Source organism: Micropterus dolomieu, linkage group LG22 (assembly GCF_021292245.1).
Source record: "Micropterus dolomieu isolate WLL.071019.BEF.003 ecotype Adirondacks linkage group LG22, ASM2129224v1, whole genome shotgun sequence".
Classification (NCBI taxonomy): Eukaryota; Metazoa; Chordata; class Actinopteri; order Centrarchiformes; family Centrarchidae; genus Micropterus; species Micropterus dolomieu.
Window position 1 is genome coordinate 9,680,820 of NC_060171.1, and position 19,600 is coordinate 9,700,419.

Below are 19,600 nucleotides of genomic sequence, written 5' to 3' on the forward strand. Positions count from 1 at the left end.
AAGTGTGGCCTCATAATTTATCATCAGTGAAAGTGGCTTTTCTTTGCAGGGATTAACGGAAATAGCACTGATGGACAAATATCAGAACAACACAAAGTACCATATGTAATACCCTGGAATAGCATAGTAATGCATAAGCGGTATAGGTACAATGCAGTTGAACTGAGAAGGTAGTTGACAGTGTTGGAAGAAGTATTCTGTGTTTACTTGAGTAGAATGAGCAATACCACAATGTAAAAAAATTCCATTACAAGTAAAAGCCCTTCAGTCAAAATTTTTAAGTATTAGCAGCAAAATGTACTTTAAATATCCAGTACTTGTTATGCATAATGGTGTTATTTTCCTAAAATTTCAGATTGTTATTACTACTATTCATGTGTACAAAGCATTTAAAAGATCAGTTGAGGTAGAGCTAATTTTACGCAGTACTGCTGGGTAGCGTAATCTAAAAATGCATCATGTTTTATAAATTGGTCATATGTTTTGTGTGGGAAAATCTTTGCAAAATAACTATAGCTGTTAAATAAATGTAGTGAAGTCAAAAGTTAAAAGCCTGGAAATACTCTAGTAAGCGTAAGCTCTTGACAATTGCACATAAGTAAATGTACTTACTTTCTACCACTGGTCATTGAACACTACTGAATATAAAAGATGCCTTTCCCAGAGTCCCTGTAACCATCTGTATAACTTAGGATACATGACATTACATGTGCAGATCACATTTTCAAAGAATTACTTCCCTTTCAAATGAGATTGTTAAAGCAGAAGACAAATTAAAAGTGAAATTGGATGCATGATATTTTTCTCAGCACAGACATTTTGGCTTGTCAAAGTAAGAATGCAACAAAAAAGGTCTTAAATAGAACGAAACATTAGTCACAACACACACTGAACAAAATTATAAACAACAACACTTTTGTTTTTGCCCCATTCATCATGAGTTGACATCAAAGATCTAAGACTTTCTCTATGTACACAAAAGGCCTATTTCTCTCAAATATTGTTCACAAATCTTTCTAAATCTGTGTTAGTGAGCACTTCTCCTTTGCTTAGATAATCCATCTACCTCACAGATGTGACATATCAAGATGCTGATCAGACAGCATGGGTATTGCACAGGTGTGCCTTACGCTGGCCACAATAAAAGGCCACTCGAAAATTTATTATTTTGTGAATTCACTTAAAAGAATTGCATGACAGCTCATTCTTGTAGTTGGAACCAGTTTGAAAAAAAATAGTTGAAGGGCCACTGAAGCTTTCATTTAAATTACTGGTTTCCAACGTTTTTAGTCTAAGCCCTGTCAACTTACTTTGATAACAAGTTTTATGCATTTTTACGTAACTGCAACAGATAGGTAGCTATAAGTGTTCAGGTGTTACAGCTGCCATACCTTCATATAATTTGGGAGCCAATCCCAGCTGACATTGCCAGAGAGGCACAAACTTAATATAATCAACCCAATATAAAGTGTAGTAGTATTTTTTACTTTTTCCACATCCTCACTTTTGCAGCTGCAGAATTTTACAGCTCTTTTCATAAACTGACAAAATAGGCAAGTAGTTTTTTTTAAATTACAGATAGGCCTTCAAAACAAACAGTTATTCTGTGCATTTCTACATTCAAAGTCTGAGACTATGGGTCACTAAGACAAAGCTTAAGGTGCCCCTTTTTATTAGTTTCTGATACTTCCCCACAACTAGTCTTACTGTATCTCTAAACTGTCTTTAACGAAATCACACACATGTAGGCTTTTCTATGTGATCTGTTTTTGATAGCTAATGATGTAATATTGTTTCACTTACATTCATTGACCTCGCCTGAAACCTTTGAAAACCTCTCCAATGGACGGTGTGGTGTGCCTTGTAAATTGCGCGTTCACGCGGATCTCCTGGCCTGCCCAGTATCCCAGAGCGCTCGCTCCCGCGCCAGGCTGGTGGAAAAAACTGCAGCGGCTGTTACCGGAGCCACGGAGAGAGAGAGAGGAGCAGAGTGCGACAAATCACTGGCTCTGGCAGTAGTTCAGCTACACACACTTGGATTTTCGTTATTCCTGCCGAAGCCGACGTTATCAAAAAACCGGGAGTTGGGACTGTCAAGAAGTGGTAATATCGACGGGGAGGTAACGTTATTCGGCGTCTGAAAGGTATGGAAAAGTTAGCTGTGGGTTTCTTTTTCCAAAATTGAAAGTGTCTCAGCCACAAGTCTCGTCAGTTTTCTTCGGCTGCCAACTTCCAGTTTGTACAGCAGGGAAATGTCGTGTCTTTACGAGGAAGCTAACGGCTCTGTGAGTTACGTTAGCGCGCTATAAATGTAATTTTTGTGCAGTCCACGTCCAGGGATGCGAAGACGGCAGAGAAGTTTGCTAGCCGTTGCCCGTTTCACCGAAATGAATGATAAATTACTGACTGCGTGCCGACTTCGTAACGTCTGAACACAACTAGCTGCTGCTGTCATAACTTGAGTGAGGGCGAAAATACCGGGGGACAGCTCGGTTTGTTCAGAAATATGATGCTGTTTGCGTTTGGTTTTGCTCAGAAATTAGTTTAGCGTATACACCTGGTTCGTAAACAAGCCTGTACCAAAAGACAACTTGCCAGTGTTTACAAAATGGGATAGGCAGCCTTTAACTTGCCACCGCCGACCAAAAACAGGGGTCCAGGGACCACCAGGGGTCCTTTAGAGGGAACCAGTGGTTTTATTTGAGAGATATTTCACCACCTTAACTGTTAATACAATATGTTAAGAAATGTGAGTGGAAAGAGAAGAGGAGGTTTTTACTGTTGTCATCATTGTTACTCTCCGACCTGCAGAAAAGACATTTACTGCTCTGCCAATAACAACAACAACAACAACAACAACAACAACAACAAACGTATTAAAAAGGAATTTATTTGACCACACTGTCACAAAGTGAGAGTCTTTGATGTAACTTCTACAGTTAGTTCCCCTTAGAATTGGTGTTTATTCCTGGATGCCCCCACCTCACCACCACCTTACATATAAACACATATAGGAGAGCAGCCTGTTTTGCCCTGCTTTTCCATCAAAGACCTGTGCTTCCTAACATCAGGCTGACCCATGTGAGACCCTTTTGTCCGTGTTATCCCCATGACATGCCACTTACAAAAGATTCCAGAGTAGGAGATGTGTTCGCTAGTGTATAACTTAAATGAGCCACCACGTTACACCAGGCATTATACAAATAATAGTTTTTTCCGAGGCATGTTTTGAATTTTAGTGTCTCTTTGTCCCTGTAAATCAAAATGAGACAGGCTCTTTAGCCGACGGCATGAAATAGGACTCAAACTATACCAGAATCAGTACTGTGTTACAATTTTTGTAAAAAAACACCTCTAAATTGCCAGTTATCAACACCGAAAAATGAAGATTTATCATGGAGCATTTTCTGAAATGTGACATGTTCACCATGTCAACATCTGTGGTCTCAGGTGAGTTCTGAATCATTTAGAGGCTATTTGATCTGACGGACAGCTGCAGAAGAAGAAGAAGAAATCATATTGTGTAGATACTGATAAAGCATAAGTATTTACTGATAAAGCATGAGTATTTACTGATAAGGCATTAGTATTATCTAAAATGTAGTTCTGGTTCCTGTTATTCTGAGGTAGGCATACAACCGCATGCAAGAACAACATACACAAGGTCTGTTTTGATATTCAGAAAATTTTGTTTCCAGGTCCAGGGCGGAAAATGTGGAAACTGCCATCACAATGTCCCGGCGACATCTTCATAAAACTTGTTTTGTTCAGCCTACAGTCCAAAACTCAAAGACGTTCTATTTGTCAGCAAATTCCTACGTTTGAAATGCTGGAACCAGTGAATGTTTGGCATTTTTGCTTGATAAATAATAGCTTGAAAATAGCTGGTAATTGGTCATTTAGTGTTGTTGTTTTTTTACCTACAAAATCACACATCACAAGTGTGGGTCCCCTCAAAGGGGATTGCCAGTGCCAGTCTCTGGACATGCCTGAGCATGTCTGTTGAAAGAAGTACAAAATATTGTCAGCTGTAGTGGAAAAAAATCTATTAACATGGTGCAATAAGCGTTGAACGTTTTTGTTTGTGTGAAGAACGTGTTTGTGAAAGTGAAACATTCTTCAGTTTCACTGTCACAAGGTCAGCCCAGTGAAAGTTGAAGCACATTACCTCGGCCCATTCAAAACAGACATTGGGCTCCTGATAAATGAGATGTACTTTGTGCATTCATGTGGGACTGTAGTTGTCAGTTCTTGTTTTTACTTGCTCCTTGCTCTTGCTTTGATTACCCCTCATGAGTTGACTGTGTCAACAAAGGCTGGCGTCTGACATTGTTACTTCTTCACCTGTTTAAAGTGAATGGGGATGCAGGTTAGCCAAGATTTCAGATTTGCCTTCTGATAAGTGCCCTGCGGATGCCTGTCCCCAGAGTATGTGGGACAAATATTTGTTGGATTGTTTCCTACATTTCTTTGTGAACATACCTGACATTCTTTGTAGGGAGCAACAGGAAGATAGTGTTTTGTGGCGATACTGATCTTTCCATTATAGAAATTTTGTCTTTGACTCATAGAGCTAAAGTCAGACAGTTGTAGGATGAACGTCTAAATGATTTGATGATTGAATGTTTCATGACATTTGTTATGTCATGGCAGCTGCTTAACAGTCGCAAGTATTTGATTTGCTTTTCACCTTTTCGTTTGCCTATCACAGACTTTCAGCTATGGTATTGATCTACGCTTCTACAGCATTGTGTTAGAAAAGATGACATAAACGTGACATAAATTACTAGAGAGGAGGGAGGAAATCAATTCTTAGATGCAGCGCAAATCTCGCTTGAAACATTATGTCTCGATGCCCTATAAACGGGCTATGCTGCAGATCAGGAATGATCAACGTGTCAGTCTCTGTAAAACAAAATAAGCTTAATAAGATAGTGCTGCTGGTTTACACTTCATTATTAGATAAAATCTTCAAGTCTGCCTTTTGAAAGCACTTTTGGCATAACTTGGGCATTGAAGCAAATCATGTTATTGGCTAATTTGAATCTAATAAGCCCATTTAAAGACGCTGTTGTACATCACACTTGTGCTTCTGAGTCTGTGTTATTTTTTCTATATATATCAACTTATGGATCTCTAAGTAGCACTGTTTTTTACCTGAGGCATAATAATATTTTGGAATGAAACTATTGAATTATGTACGAGTGCATACGTCAGTCCACTAGTGGAATTATGCACAGTCCTTCTACATTAAATTGTTTTTTAATGTGATTGCAGTGTTTGTAACATTGATGTTTGATGGATTAAAGGCACTGTGTGCTTTTTTAGAAAGGATTCCAAAAATGTTTGTTGACCAAAATGAATCATTGTCAGGTTTCAGTGACATAAATAATAGGTAATTTCTTGGTTGACAGAATGCATGGGCATGTGTGTTCTCCGAAACAGATCTGTGAAGGAAGTGTCATGTGACACCATGGCCCTTGACCTTTCCCCCTTGCCCTGAGCTAGGGCTTGAGCTAGGTAACAGGTGCGACCCAGACACACACACACAAACACACACACTCAAAGAGGGGGCAGTTGCCATAGAACAGTAGTGTTACTCATACCAGATGAAAATCTTAAGATTACTGATTTTTACAGGCAGATTTATTTTTACACTGACATGCATGTATTTTTATTATTTATTATATCTCTGGCTTTATGACTTCAGCATAATAATGTGATTTTTACAGACTTTTACAGACAACTTGTGTGACAATGAAAAGATCAATCCAGGTTCATTAATCTCCTTTTCTGAAGGGCCTTTGAACAATGCACTGAATCCCTCCTCACTCGTGGGCTACTGTTCTGTAACTAGGTCTGCACTCGGACCCACCTATGGAGCGGAACAAGTAAAATATATATAACTGGAGATCAATGAGTTATCACATTCATGTTTTAGTTTCTGATGTTCTTGGTGAGGTGCAGTACACAGTTCATGTCTTTGCTCGCAGTTATCCCTGTACAAATGAGTAAACGATCAAAATGTATTGGAATTTTGGCACTAATGTGCATGTCAGTTTACTGAAAATGTCAAACATTTATATTTAGTGAGATTCATAATAAGGATCAAGGTCTAAAATTCAGCATAACACACCATCACAACTTTACATCTCCAAATTGAGGTCTCCACAAAGTTCAGTCCCACTGTACTTTTTCCAAATGTCACTGTTTTGTGATAAACAATACCGTTCCCCCTTTACACCATTACAGAGTTGGCCATGTTGTCTCCCCTTAAACAAAGCACTCCAGGTTTTAGAAGGTCAGTGGAGCCTGATAAAGTGCAGTTTGGGCTGGAAGCCATGTCTAAAAAACTTCAGCACTGTCTCCAATCAAAGCAGAGCTAGACCCTAGTTGCATTTTGTTTTGGATTTCTGGCCTTGATGTAATTTGTATTGGCAGCACCAGGTTGTGGCATATATTGTGTAGTGTCATCTGAGTCATCCAGGTGGGAAGATGTCAGAGCAAATTAAAGTAATCCTCTGGACTCCAGAAGTCTCTCAGATGAATGGGGAAACATTTTTCTGTTCCACAAGTCGAGTAGATTGAAGATTTGTGTTGACTATACCGCTTTTTCACCCATTTTCATGAATGAGAAGCCTTTTTTCGTTACTTGAAGTGCGTTTCATCTTGAAATCAAACATTTTTATTTGGGGTTTATCAACTGAGTAACTGTGCAGTCTTATCAGATGAAGATACAAGTGACATGTTCAGTTTTTTACTTGAGTTCACACTTGTTGCATGTGGAAATGACATCAGTGTAATGCCATGTCGACCAAGTGCCATCAGTGTTATGAGTCATTTCTGTATCAGTCACCAATCTGTGGCTCGTTGAAAAATGGTGGATGATAAAGGAGCAGATCACAGTGACACTGTAATCTTACATCAAGCCAGAAGGCATCTACTCCTGTCAGGGTATTTGATCTGGCAGACAGAGGTAATCATCAATGTCTCACCAGCAACCTTGTGTGTGCTGTGCTCCTGTTTGCTTGTGTAGCTGTGTGACCATTTGAGTGCTCAGACACAGGTTATACATGTGGTCAAACCATAGACCGTATATCAAAAGGGTCAAACATGGAGTAAACTAAAGTGGGACAAGCAAAGATTTGTTACCCTAGTATGCATGTATGTATATAACCAGTAAATCAGTAGATCTACATTATTGCATTAAATGTGAAAGTTTTACTACTAGGAGTTTTATTTTTGGGATCAGATTGTTAAGTGGTCTAATGAAGTAAAATTAATCATCGATTGACTTAATCGTCAGAAGATGATTTGCTCTTTAATTCCTCTAATCACTGCATTGGCTCTGTTTGTTTTCTGTGTTATCATCACATTTATTTTCTGTTTCAAGAGGGCTGGTGAATTTTAAATAGTTTAAAATATTTCTGTTTGACCTGTAAAGGAATGTTGGCTTTGTAAACGTTTGTGATTATCTGGGAAACTTGAGGCTATGGCTTTTCTGATAAGCCATTAACGTAGGTGTTGACCTTGAGAATGTACGTCTAATGAGCTTTTACCTGAATTAAAGTTATAATGTAGAAATGCATATAAGAACAGTTGAATTAATGAGAAGGCACATCAGCCTGTAGTGATAATGCTCATACATAGACAATTATTTATTATAGGTATGTGTAAGAGAGCACGTACTCTACAAACAATTATTTATTATTAAATTAGAATGCATTATTCAAGTTAGCCTCTGTGTAGTGCTGTTATGCTATGCATACATATGAGGGCTATTCGCTCAGATGATGACCTTACTGACCTAACTCTAAACTAAAAGTTGAATGCTGCTGCTCACCCATTGTCAAACGTTGTCCTTTCGCCTAAGATTTAAAAGTGTGTCCTCCTCAAAGGCCAGGCAGAGTTCAGCTATTCAGCATATCCCAGACCGACTTAATGGGCTAAAGCTGTTAGACCCAGAGATTTAATGGTGTCAGATGAACTGAATACTGGGATAGACTACTCCTACTATCATCGTCCTGTGGGGTCCATGAAATAAAGGCTGAACCACAGCCAGTGGTAATGTAAGGCTGTTTCATTGTTGACATCTTCCAGACCTCTCACCTGTCTCCGTGCTTGTAAAAAGCACTACGATGTCTCGTTAATGTCTCTTTAATAGCGGATTGATGCAGGTCGTGTCAGACATTACTTTAGCTGTTGCTTTTGGTTGTCAGTGGAAAGCCTAACGGATGATAATGTGGCAGCATGTAGAATGAATTCTCTACAATTTTTTTTATGGTGAATGGCCTGATGGTGCACTTCAGTCTCAAACCCATCTAGGATTTCACCCTTGCTTGGAGACCATCCTCAAACATGGTTCTAACACCACTTAGATGGGTTCTGTTTGAATATTTCTGAAGGAAAATTATGCGTCTTGGCCACAGGCAAAGTCAGATAACTCATTTCAAACAAACAGTATTAATGATTAGATCCTTGAATAAGTTGTGTTCTTTGTTCATGTCTTTCACACACTATATATACTCTGGCCTCAAGTAGACTCTGACCCTGAAATGAAAGGCTTCATTTGGAGATTCCTTCAAGGTTCTGTTCCAGCTACATTACGTTCCAAGCTTGATATGTTCTGTTATTTCTCAGGCTTCCACTTACTAACACAGCAGTTGACTGGGGATAATAAGTGATGTTGTGGCTGTAATCCATCAACAGTACTCATAAGACTCCAAGGGTTTTTCACAAAAAATAACCCAGCCATAGTAGTTTATTTTTAGATAAGGCAGGGGTGGATAATTAGCAACATTTTTATTTTTTATTTTTTTTGCTAAAGAGCACAAAATACAAAACAAGGTCAGGGCTCAGCATTAAACTTGTTTGCAACTGGCCCCACTGGGCCAATGGGTTTGAAACTTACTGGCCCGAAGACAATTTTTACTGGCCCTCTCTCCAAAAGTTATTTATCAGCGTTCCAACAAAACCAAAGACTAATAAGTTATGTTATTCTGTTTTTCTTTTAACATGTTTAATCATTTATTAAATACATCCTGGATATAAAAAACTAAACTAAAATGTAACCACAGTTAAAATTATAAAAAATAAAAAGGTAATAGTTAACAAAACAATTTAAAAAATGACACGCTCTCTCTCCTGCTGACAGCCATTTAAAAAAAAAAAAAAAAAATGTACACAGAGCAGCAGATACATGTCACCTCGATCCTAATTGACAGGTCGCCATGGTGGCGACATGTTAATCATTAGGTAGTCCTGCCCTAAAGCATACGCTGCATTATCGTCCATTTTCCTCTAAATAGGACCATTATTTACTAAAATTATTTACCGTTTTTTGTGTTGTTGTACTGTTTATTTTAAAGGTTAGCTAACATGGCATTAGCATAATGTGCGGCTAGTGTGGCTAGCAGACTTGGCAATGTTGGACTGCTGCTGCTGTTAGCGGCTCGCTGTACAGGTGAGATCCACAGACACTCTTACTATGCTATATGGCACCAAATTACTTCATTGATGAAAATTGCGATAACATACCGCACTGTTGAGCCCAACATATTACCACAGGGGAAATAACTTCACCGCTACTTTCCTATTACACACTAGCTAGGTTGACTAGTCTTCAATAAATCTTGTTGATTGCTTAATTTGTGTTGATTTTATTAAACATAGACTATGTAAGTCTTTATCAGTCAGGGGAGAGAGAGAAGATGACATGAACCCTGTCTGCTGCACTAACTCAGCTTTGATACATAGTACCCGCTCTATCAGATGAGCTACTGGGGTGCCCCCACAGCTTTGTTTCTTTAGTAATTGTCCATGTTCTAACAGTGGTAATGCCCTTGAGTAAACCTTGCAGAATCACGTATCCAACCATAGCATTAAGAACATGTATTCTTGTTAGTATAAGATTATCTCATTCTAACTACTTAGTGGCTGAAGCAGTACAAACTCAATTTGGCCTATGAAAACCCCAAACCAACAACAGCAAATGTATTATACATTAATAATGTCACCTAATTTTTCAACTGTTCAGTGCTATTGTCTTTGAAGGAAGTTTGCTCGTGAGCACTGAATTCTCTGAAGGTTAAGCTGTGCGTTCTTTATCACCATGAAATGTAGAAATTGTGCCAGGATAAAATATTCTTTCTCAGATTCTCCTAATAGCTCCCTCAGTCTGAGAACTTAACACAGCTTACAGCCTGAGGCTGGAACGAGAGATGGCCAATAAAGACCTAACAATATGTGGTGGGAGATCAAAATCCCTAGATGAATCTGGTTTCCAATTTCATTTAGAAGCAAAATGTCTTTAGGCTTGGTCCCACAGTTCTGCATTTCTGGTGATTAAATCTGGGTGTGGATGGATATGGGGTAAAGCAAATAACTATAAAATACAAGTAACAAATTCACTGTGTACATGCATGCACATGCATTTGAGCCCGGCCAACATGTGTGCACACCACACCTGCACATGCATACTTAACATTTACAATATTGTCATCATATGTCTCTGGGACAGGTGAAAAATATCCCCTGCATCAATAGTGTTTCTCCAGTTAGGCTTTTGATCTAGGAAAGTGTGTTGCCCCCAGTCTGGCCCAGTGGCCACTCTCAGGGATTTGCCTGACTGACTTTTATAAATGTCACTAACCAGGGAAACAGGAACCCTCCTGACAAAGCCTGTGCAGGGAGAAAATGGATTTCTGTCTACAATCTTGGGTGTGCTTTTATTGTAAATATATTTCTCAAATGTCTGTGGTTCACTTGTTTCTATGTTGAATTTAGGGTTTGAGTTTTAAGTAGTGTAAATAAAAAAAAGAGTGTTACATGATCTCTAACTTTTAACTGCCTTGATACCGTATTGAACTCCATATATGGAAGGATAATCCTCACTTGCAGGATCTGTGGTGACCTATCTACACAAGTATTTGTTTGAGTTAGCAGAGGGCCTTCGTGATTGTTTGAGACTGGTGAAGCCAAAACAATTCTGGCTTACTCAAATGTGTTGAGGGCACAGGGGGATACTTGGCTTTGGCCAAGTTTTGACCTCACTAGCTCTCCTGGACTCAGCCTGCACCTTAAAATAACATGCTACGTGTTGTGCATACATACCTTGCTGCTGTTGGACTTGTTTACCATGGTGAACCTGAGCTCTGCCTGCTGTTGGAGATTACAGGGCTGGATGGGGGCCACTTACATGCCTCAATACTATCTCGTACATTATTATGAAGCTTTTTTTTTTTTTTAGGTGGGTTTTGTGAGTTTACATGTTTGCTGGATATCGGTACCTGATGAAGGCTTTTTGGAGCTTGATTTAGCAGTTTCCTTTCGATGTGTGAATGTATTCTGTATGTCTAAATGTTCTAAATTAGCATCTTGACAAAGCTCCGTGGAATAAAAAAGTCTCATAAATTACAGATGAGATGGACGGAGGTGATGGGTGTGGTGCTTCTCTGCAAATCCATACTTACATCCATCTCTTTCTGACACTGAAAATAGTGTAAAAAACCTTTCCCTACTGTTCTGAATGCTAAACTAGGTCATTGTGACTCATTTCTTTCCATCTAAATGTGGAATTTAGAAATGCTTTGCTTCTTATCACATGTCCTTACAATAAACCCTTTGTCTCTTTTATGGCAGTTTTTAATCTTGTCCTTATTCAGTGATGGACATGGACGGCTTTCATACGTTTGTGCCTCGGCTTTGGCTGATTTGAGCTTTTGGGAATGTTGCTTTAAGTGCTGTCTTGAACCGTAGTAGCTAACAGAAATATATACTACCAATGTAATGTGGCTACTATCCAATAACTGTTTTTTTCCCCTACCATGTCACACTGCAGTAGGCCCTAGTAGGTCGTCAAAAGTGATAGTATGATAGGCAGCATGGCCAATGGTATTGTTGTTAATTTATATCCATATCATTATATATTTGAAATGACATTGACTCGGTTGACAATGACTCGGTTGCCAATTTATTAGGTACACCTAGCTCAAAGTAATGCAGTCTAATACAACAATCCTGCAGTAAGTCCTACCTTCATGAAGGTTTTAACGAGCATGTTGTGGTGCTGTTGTTATACAGACAGGTGTTTTTAGCATTTTGTCCACATCACCCCATTTATATCAATGAGGGTAGGCTAAAAAACAGAAACCCTTCTCTGTACAATGCATTAGGTTTAGCTAGTTCTACCTATCAACCTCGCAGCTGAGTGTAATTCCAGTGGGAGACAAATTGTACTATTAAATTGGTGCTCACCCTTACATGTAGTGCGAGAGATTCAGATTTTTAAATTAGTGTCAAGCTCAATAATACAGGTAGACTTTGACCACAGATGATTCATCCTTGAAATGACACTTCCTTAATTCTGTATGGATAATGAGAGTAATTTATATTTGGATTGAATATGAACTGAGAACACTTCAGCCTGAGAACAGGCTGCGCAGCAATACATTTACTGTCAAACCAAAGAACAGTCATAACTTACAGCATTTACTTAGTCACTTAGCATTCCAAGGTGGTTAAGTCATTATGCAACATTCATGGTGAAAATGCATCTCGGCATTCACAACATCATCACTTGTAAACAAACATCCGCTGCCTGACCTTGCCTGACACATCAAGCCTCTTTTCCACAAATAATCCTGTTGGCGCTGCTCAAAATAAATTTGCAGACTCACCCAATTTTCAAGTCACCCAGCTGAGTAGGGGCACATCTCAAATTACCTGTTCAACTCTACACCCTCCCTTTAGTCGCTGTCTCACACACGCACACACACAGCCCATTTATGCTGTGATCTCATTAGCAATATTTGTAGTGTAAGTACTTGTTGTTCGGTGCATGACATGATCTGGATCACATGAAGATCGAAATGGCAAGAAAACAAACACTCCCATTCCTTCAGACCCTGGCCCACACCCGGGCCCATACCACAGCTATATCAGACTGGCAGGCTGACGGGGGGCTCCTGGCTGGTCATTTGTAGGGAATGAGACAAGTGTTACGTGTCTGTCTGAGAATGGTGTGAAACCGAACATGTAGCAGTTTGAGGTAAGAAGGAATGGAAGTCCTTATTCAGACGTTAAAAGCAAGTTTGCCTATTTGCTGTTTGAACTGGCTGCTCGCTTGTGAAACTCCCGTGTGTGTGAGTGTGTCATTGTGATAGCAGGTGGGTGTCCTGCCTAGATATTGGCATTCAGCCAAGCCAGTGCCATGGGAGGAAGACGAGGAGGAGGTGGTGGAGGTGGAGGAGGTGGAAGTGCTGTGATCCAGAGGACTGTTGACTGACAGGAACAGTGGCTGTGCACAAACTAGCCAATAAGCATGAGGCTTGCAAACAAGACCGCAGCAAGACAAGCTCCAGTATTGGAGTACTGGTACTGGGACTGCATATTGCAAGATCAAAGAGAAAATGTTCAACCATAAGGGTTGGTTTCTCCCCTCTGGCACTGTTAATGCACATTAAGGAGGAGTTTTAGTCAAAATGTTGAAAGTGTGTTTGTTTTCTTTGCCTAATAAGAGAAGATGTAAATGGAGGATATATACACACACTTGTATTTATTCTGGCATGCATATTTCTCCCTTGTGCCAGCACATCGTCTTCCCTCTGGGCGAGTGTTAGAGTGGAACACCTGCTTCGACACGTGACGAGGACTCTGCAAAGATCAGAGGAAACCCTCCCTATGTTTGTTTGTTTGTTCGTTCTAGAGTCAGAAAAAGCAAGGTGTTTTTTTTTTTTAAACAGTGATCCAAGATGTTCACAAGCAGTCAAAGTGCTTGTTCTTCTTATTCGGGGTTATTGCGAACTGCTGTTTAGATTAGCTTTTATTTGTCATGGGTAAGATCACAGACCCATTTGGACCAGATGAAATTATCTAGGGGCGATTTTAGTATTGTATGCACTAGTCAGCGTTTCTAATCCTGTTAGGAGCGCATAGGGCACATTGGCCAATAACCTGTTGATGCAATCTTGCACAGCTGTGTAAACCAGCTCAGAATTCAAAACTGTTAATCTAATATCATTAATAATATAACTTATATTTTAATATTAAATATTTTTGATAATGTATGCCCATCCTATACAAGGACATTGCTCGGTTGAATTTAATCAGTTTTCTGTCTTCATCAGTTGAGAAAATAATGTTTCAGACTAAGTCAGTACAGTGTTTTAAGAGGGGGGAAATTAGCTTATTACTTTATGCGTGCGTACACACACACACACACACACACACACACACACACACACACACACACACACACACACACAATATATTTATATAACCCATGCACTACATCCACCAGCACTCTCCTTTTAATTAGCAGCTATCTCTTTTGCACACATCCTCATGAGTCCCCTATTACTTCTCAGCTAGTTAAGCCAGGCATGTTAATTTACTTTTACAGAGTTAGCAGTATAAGTTTGGTGTGGAAGCATGACAGAAAGAAGGACATGCATGTTAATCAGGCATAACTGGCTTTAATAATTTTTTTTTTTTTACAACTGCATAGGACATAAAGTCTAATAATAAAAAGAGGAAACATATCAAACATCAGTGCTTGTGTGTCTTACAGTGTGTGTATACCTGTGTGTACATTGGCAAAAAATGAATTTGTTCTTTCATAGTCAACTTTGTTTTTATTATTTGTGCTTTATGCGAAGAATTACCATAAATATCATTAGTTGTATTTTTTGTAGAACACAAGGGGTTTCGACCAACACAAAGCAGAGGGGAATGTGAAACATATTTAGTGTTTGATTGCAAAGCAGTGGGCTGCTCTGTTTGGATTCAGCATTCCTATGCAGTGCACATTTCAAAGAGGCTGCATGCTGGATTTTGCCCAACACTCTGTTTGGTTTGGTGAATTTCCTAGGCAGACACCTGATGCACTTTTTTTATTCTGCTCAAACAAGCAGCTGTCTGCAACAAGCCTCTTCTTTTCATTCGCAGGCTTTAGATGTCACGGTGATTCCATGTGCTGTGTCCCTTCTTATGTTCATGTTTGTGCTATCTGCACTTCACATACTGTACATGCCCACCTCCTTTGTGTGATTTGCTATTAACTTGTCAGTCAAAGCTTTGTGGGAATAGAAATTATACGCCCACAGTTGTCAAAGATGCTGAATGAATACTGTAAAAATGTGGGAGCAGAAAACCAGTAGCCCCTCGAGAATGACACGTAACACAAATCTGAGGCTGGATATACAATTAAATGCACTTTTGCTAAACAAACTACTTTTACACAACCATACCAAAGTTTTTAGTGAGTGTTTTAAGAGATACAAAATCCTAAACCCAAGTCTTTGTAAAGCCTGACATCTCCTTATTAAAAGGAAGGTGCTCTCTTATTAGCAGAATCCCTCTGTTATTGGCTGTGTCACATGAAACCATTATCTGTTGTACTGTAGGGACACCACCCAAAAGGAGTTCTGTCAAACTACTCACAGGCCTCTCATTGCATGAAGACATCTTGCGCTGGAGTTCCCTGCAATAGATCAGTTATGGAGCTCAATGCAACACTTTGCTGCCACTATAGTGACTGTGAAATGGGCTTGGAAGAGGGAGATTGTCTTTAATGTGATTAGCTTTACAGCAGCCTGTATTGTGAATTTGATTATATACATACGTCCTCCATGTGTTGACTACATTACACCTCAGGGTAGCAATAAAACTGCAACATTGTGCCCCTGCACAAGTTAATAGGCTTCCATGGGGAGTGTGTGCTTGATCCCAAGCATTGTCTTTAAGCCTCCCTCTTGCGTTTACATCCCTGCATGTTTTATCTGGCTTGATGCAAGTGGAGAGAGTTTTAATGGTCAGTCTGTGCTTTTTTTTCCCCTTTTTTTTTGAAATCAGTTCTGTGTTTTCTTTGTGCCAACTGGAGTTTCTTGAGCTTGGTGGGTCTGTCAATCTGTAATTAGTGCCAACCATAAACAACCGAAATCCCACTGTGCACTGCTACGGGTGGCTGCCCTCACCACGACAATCTGGAGTTTCCCTTTTGTCCTCGGATGTGTCTGATGTAGAGCCAGCTGCCTACTGTGGGAGTTGAACAGTCAGCCTATCGTGTGGAGATGGGGGTAGAGAAAGTTGGGGAGTTGAGAGGAGGAACATGGATGGACAAAATAAATGTCAATTCTATTGAAAGAATAAATTAGAAGAGGAAGATAACTTGTAAAAGAGGGTCTTGTTATTTGTATCCAGGAGGTGTCAGAGTCCTTTCCTGGCCTGCTGCAGAATCATTCTTAAATATAGAGTCTGACGCCATCTCAGTGTGATGCAAATCCTCGGCTCTTGGATCAGTACAGTTGCTTTTTCTGTCCTGGCTCCCAAATAATGCACAATAATGATGTCATGGCTAATGTACTACAGGTTAGCTCTTCATTCCAGTCATGTCTCTAGTTGTTTGGCCTGCATGCTTATTCTTTCACAGATATTTTATCCACTCAGTCACCTGTCGCTGTATATCTAAGTTGCATTTTCCTCAATATTCTTGAGTCATGATATAATCCTTTTACATGGAGACAGAGTGGCTTATGTTGGGTTAGGTTGGAGAAGACTTGTGTGTCTTTTGGTTAACGGTCATATTTTGATAGTGGTCCAGTTTTTTTTATTTTACAGCTGTTTATTTATTCCTCAGAGTATTGTTAAATGCACTTTAAAACTATAAGCCTAGACACTGGATTTGAGCTAGGGCATCACATCTTTGGCTTTGTTCATATTGCAGGCAAATCAGATTTGTTTCTTAAATTAGATCTTTAAGACAGACTATCTGCACTGTTATTTGCAAACATGAGGAATGGAGATCCATCACCTCACCCTCTAAACAGTTGTGGTGTCACGTCGCTGTGCAGAACTCCTCTGTTGCACCAGAAAAACTCAACGACAGAGAAGTTCTGCAATGCGACTTGACAGCATGGATTTTGCTCACCCGCTCTCAGGGCTCCAGACTAAATTTTTTCACCTCCGTCCGGGAACCGTCCTGAAAAACAATTTGAGCATCCCAAAATCTCTAGTTTCTTTACTTTGTTATTGTCCTCTATAGTTATTAGTGACATAATAAATGATGATAAATTGATAAAATGTATAAAGTAAGTAAAATTTATTTTGCTGGATTCAAACAAAAAGATTTAAAAACAAAACTGAAAGTTATCTGTTTGGGTGATGGAATCATTTAATTTTAATTCAGTTAGACACTCCGGACTTTAATGGCTCCTGTGTTTCAGCAGATTTTCTGCTCATGTTCAAAACTTTCTGCACATTCAGAATCTCTCCCACATATCTGTGTTCTCTGACATGTCCAGAAAGAAATCGTAATATTTTGAGACTAACATCACTTCATCAGAGGTACAAACCGAAACCAACACTTGTGATCAGGCAGAAATCTCAGCACAAATCCACGTGTCCACTCCTGCAGCTCCGATAAAGTGCAGCTCACAGTCCCAAACAGCGCCAGACTGTGCTTCAGGTTTTCTATGTTTATAATGCAAAACCCTAACAGCAAGTCTGCTGGCTGTGTCTCAGCGCGCGCGGGGGATGGGGGGTTACTTTACTGTCACGCCGTTTGCTGAGTTGCATTAGCTGGGTGGAGATAATTCTCACCGCTAGTTGTTGTTGTTGTTGTTATCAGAATATAGATTTGTTTTTCACTGTGTGAGAAGATTGATGTGTGGCGCTTAACACGTTAGGCAACACAGTGCGATAGAGAGGTCAGCAAGCTGTTTGTGACTGAGAGGATAGATGGACCTGTACCGTGGGAACAGGTGAGCAGCCAGCCAGTGATGGTGACCATAGTAACAGCATGAGAAGACGCGCTCCGTTGTAGTCAGCACTCGGTCGGTTCAGTTTGTCATTTTCTAAATCATAGTTCCTCCATTGCAGCCTCAGCATCTCTAAAACCTTTTTCTTTTTATTTGGAATGCCAAACTTTCCAGGCTCTTTTAAATGTCATGGTGAACTCTCAGTTGTTGTCGTCTTGGGAACAAGGTCTTGGCCTGAAGATATGCTCCATGGACCATTGCAAATAGTCGGCTGCCCCTCCTGTGGCCTCCCAGCCAACTTAGTCTGCACAACAACTAATAGGCACATGGCTAAGAGGAGGAAACATCTGTGTATTTTATGCAGACACTAGAATGTTTTGTGAATGTGAATGTCTGCCAGTGTAATTTCAAGTCTTAAAAAAATACTTTATTTATTTGTAAAAGTTTGTGTTGTGTTTATCAGAAAAATAAAAGTGGACTGTCAAAAAATAAGAAAAAAAAATTAAATGAAAACACTTTTTTTCATTTTAACAGAGGCAATTGCCTTTCAGTTTAACAATGCCCAATAGCTTCGTCCCAACAGTTATCTTCTATAGCTTTACACATAAAACATTTTGTTGTCTTGCATGAACAATATTGTAATAAGCTAGCATGTCAATGTCTTTGAAACTTTCTCTTGCTCTACACGTTTCCAGCCAAGTACTATAATGTCATATGTGGTTTGAGGGGTAGTATCATGTAAAGTCTTTTATTCAGGGTCTGTTTAACTTGGCATGTTGCCTTCCCATAGGGATCTCTCGGTCTCAGCCTGAGTCGTAGATCAAAGGCTGACTGCATGTGCATGTTGTCCAAGGCTTACGTCTTAACCTTTAAAATCTACAGTATCCTGGCAGGTCTACTCAGACAGTCTCAGAGTGATCATTCCCCAAACTTAATGCATGAATGTTGTCAATCATGGCATCATAACAGCAGCTTGTGAATCAAGAATGCCATTGGAGGCATTATCATACAGGCAGAGCTCAATGAGCTGCAAAAAGAGTGCAGTTGGGATGCAATAAAACCGTTTACAACACAGTAGCAGTAACCTGGTGTGCTCAACTCTGTATCAATCCTGATTACCATTGCTTAGCTGCCATAAAGAGACATATGGAGCTATTAAGCTATCTGCCTACATAGAAAGATTGTTGTGCACTGTCAGAGCCAGAGGAAGGAAGTGGTCATGGCTTAAACCAAGAGTGAAGGTGAGCCTCTGACTCAGCTCATATGTATTAGCCTTTTTTTCTCTCTCTTTTAGTTATGATACTGTATCTGGGACATTTTGGACTTTTTATTGCAGTGTATCTTGGAAGTTTTCTTACTTTCAGTGTATGGTTTCTTAAAATCCTGTTACTAACTAAGGCACTAGTGCCAAACCTCTTGTAGCAATGTAAGATCGTACTAAAATATGATGAGATATTATACATACACATTACATTAAGTTAGTTAGTTAGTTAGACTTTGTGGCAAAATTTGCAAAGTATACTCATTCACAAAATAAATGGATACTCATCCAAATATGGACATGTGCACAACATTCACACCTGCGTGTGTTCACACAAAAATTCTGTTCACCTCCCCCCATCCTCTGCCCACTGGCAGCCAATATTAGTGTTGGATTATACATTAAAGCCTGAGTCATGTTTAGCGAGTGGACCCTCTTAAAACAAAAAAATAAAAAGGCCCTCACTGTAAACAGACTCCCTGCCTCTAAACCCTTGGCTCTAATAGTTTAGAGCCACTAGCTGTGCTCTACACTAACAATTCCTTATATAGCTTGGTTTCTTGCCTGTGGACACTACAGTATA

The 19,600-nt window shown here is 39.6% G+C and overlaps 1 protein-coding gene and 1 long non-coding RNA gene across 6 annotated transcripts in view; one reads left to right on the forward strand and one right to left on the reverse strand.

The window, feature by feature from the left end:
- The window catches only part of LOC123961716, a 29,980-nt gene extending 27,517 nt beyond the window's left edge, over positions 1-2,463 (reverse strand). For 2 of the 3 annotated variants that reach the window (XR_006822758.1, XR_006822760.1), the window contains exon 1: positions 1,804-2,446. This is a non-coding gene — a long non-coding RNA (uncharacterized LOC123961716). Of the gene's footprint in view, positions 1-1,803 lie in introns of all 3 variants that reach the window. The other variant, XR_006822759.1, reaches the window with a different exon arrangement.
- The window catches only part of peak1 (pseudopodium-enriched atypical kinase 1), a 114,319-nt gene continuing 96,669 nt past the window's right edge, over positions 1,951-19,600 (forward strand). For 2 of the 3 annotated variants that reach the window (XM_046037321.1, XM_046037324.1), the window contains exon 1: positions 1,952-2,144. The gene's annotated coding sequence lies outside the window, so the exon portion shown is untranslated. Of the gene's footprint in view, positions 2,145-19,600 lie in introns of all 3 variants that reach the window. The other variant, XM_046037322.1, reaches the window with a different exon arrangement.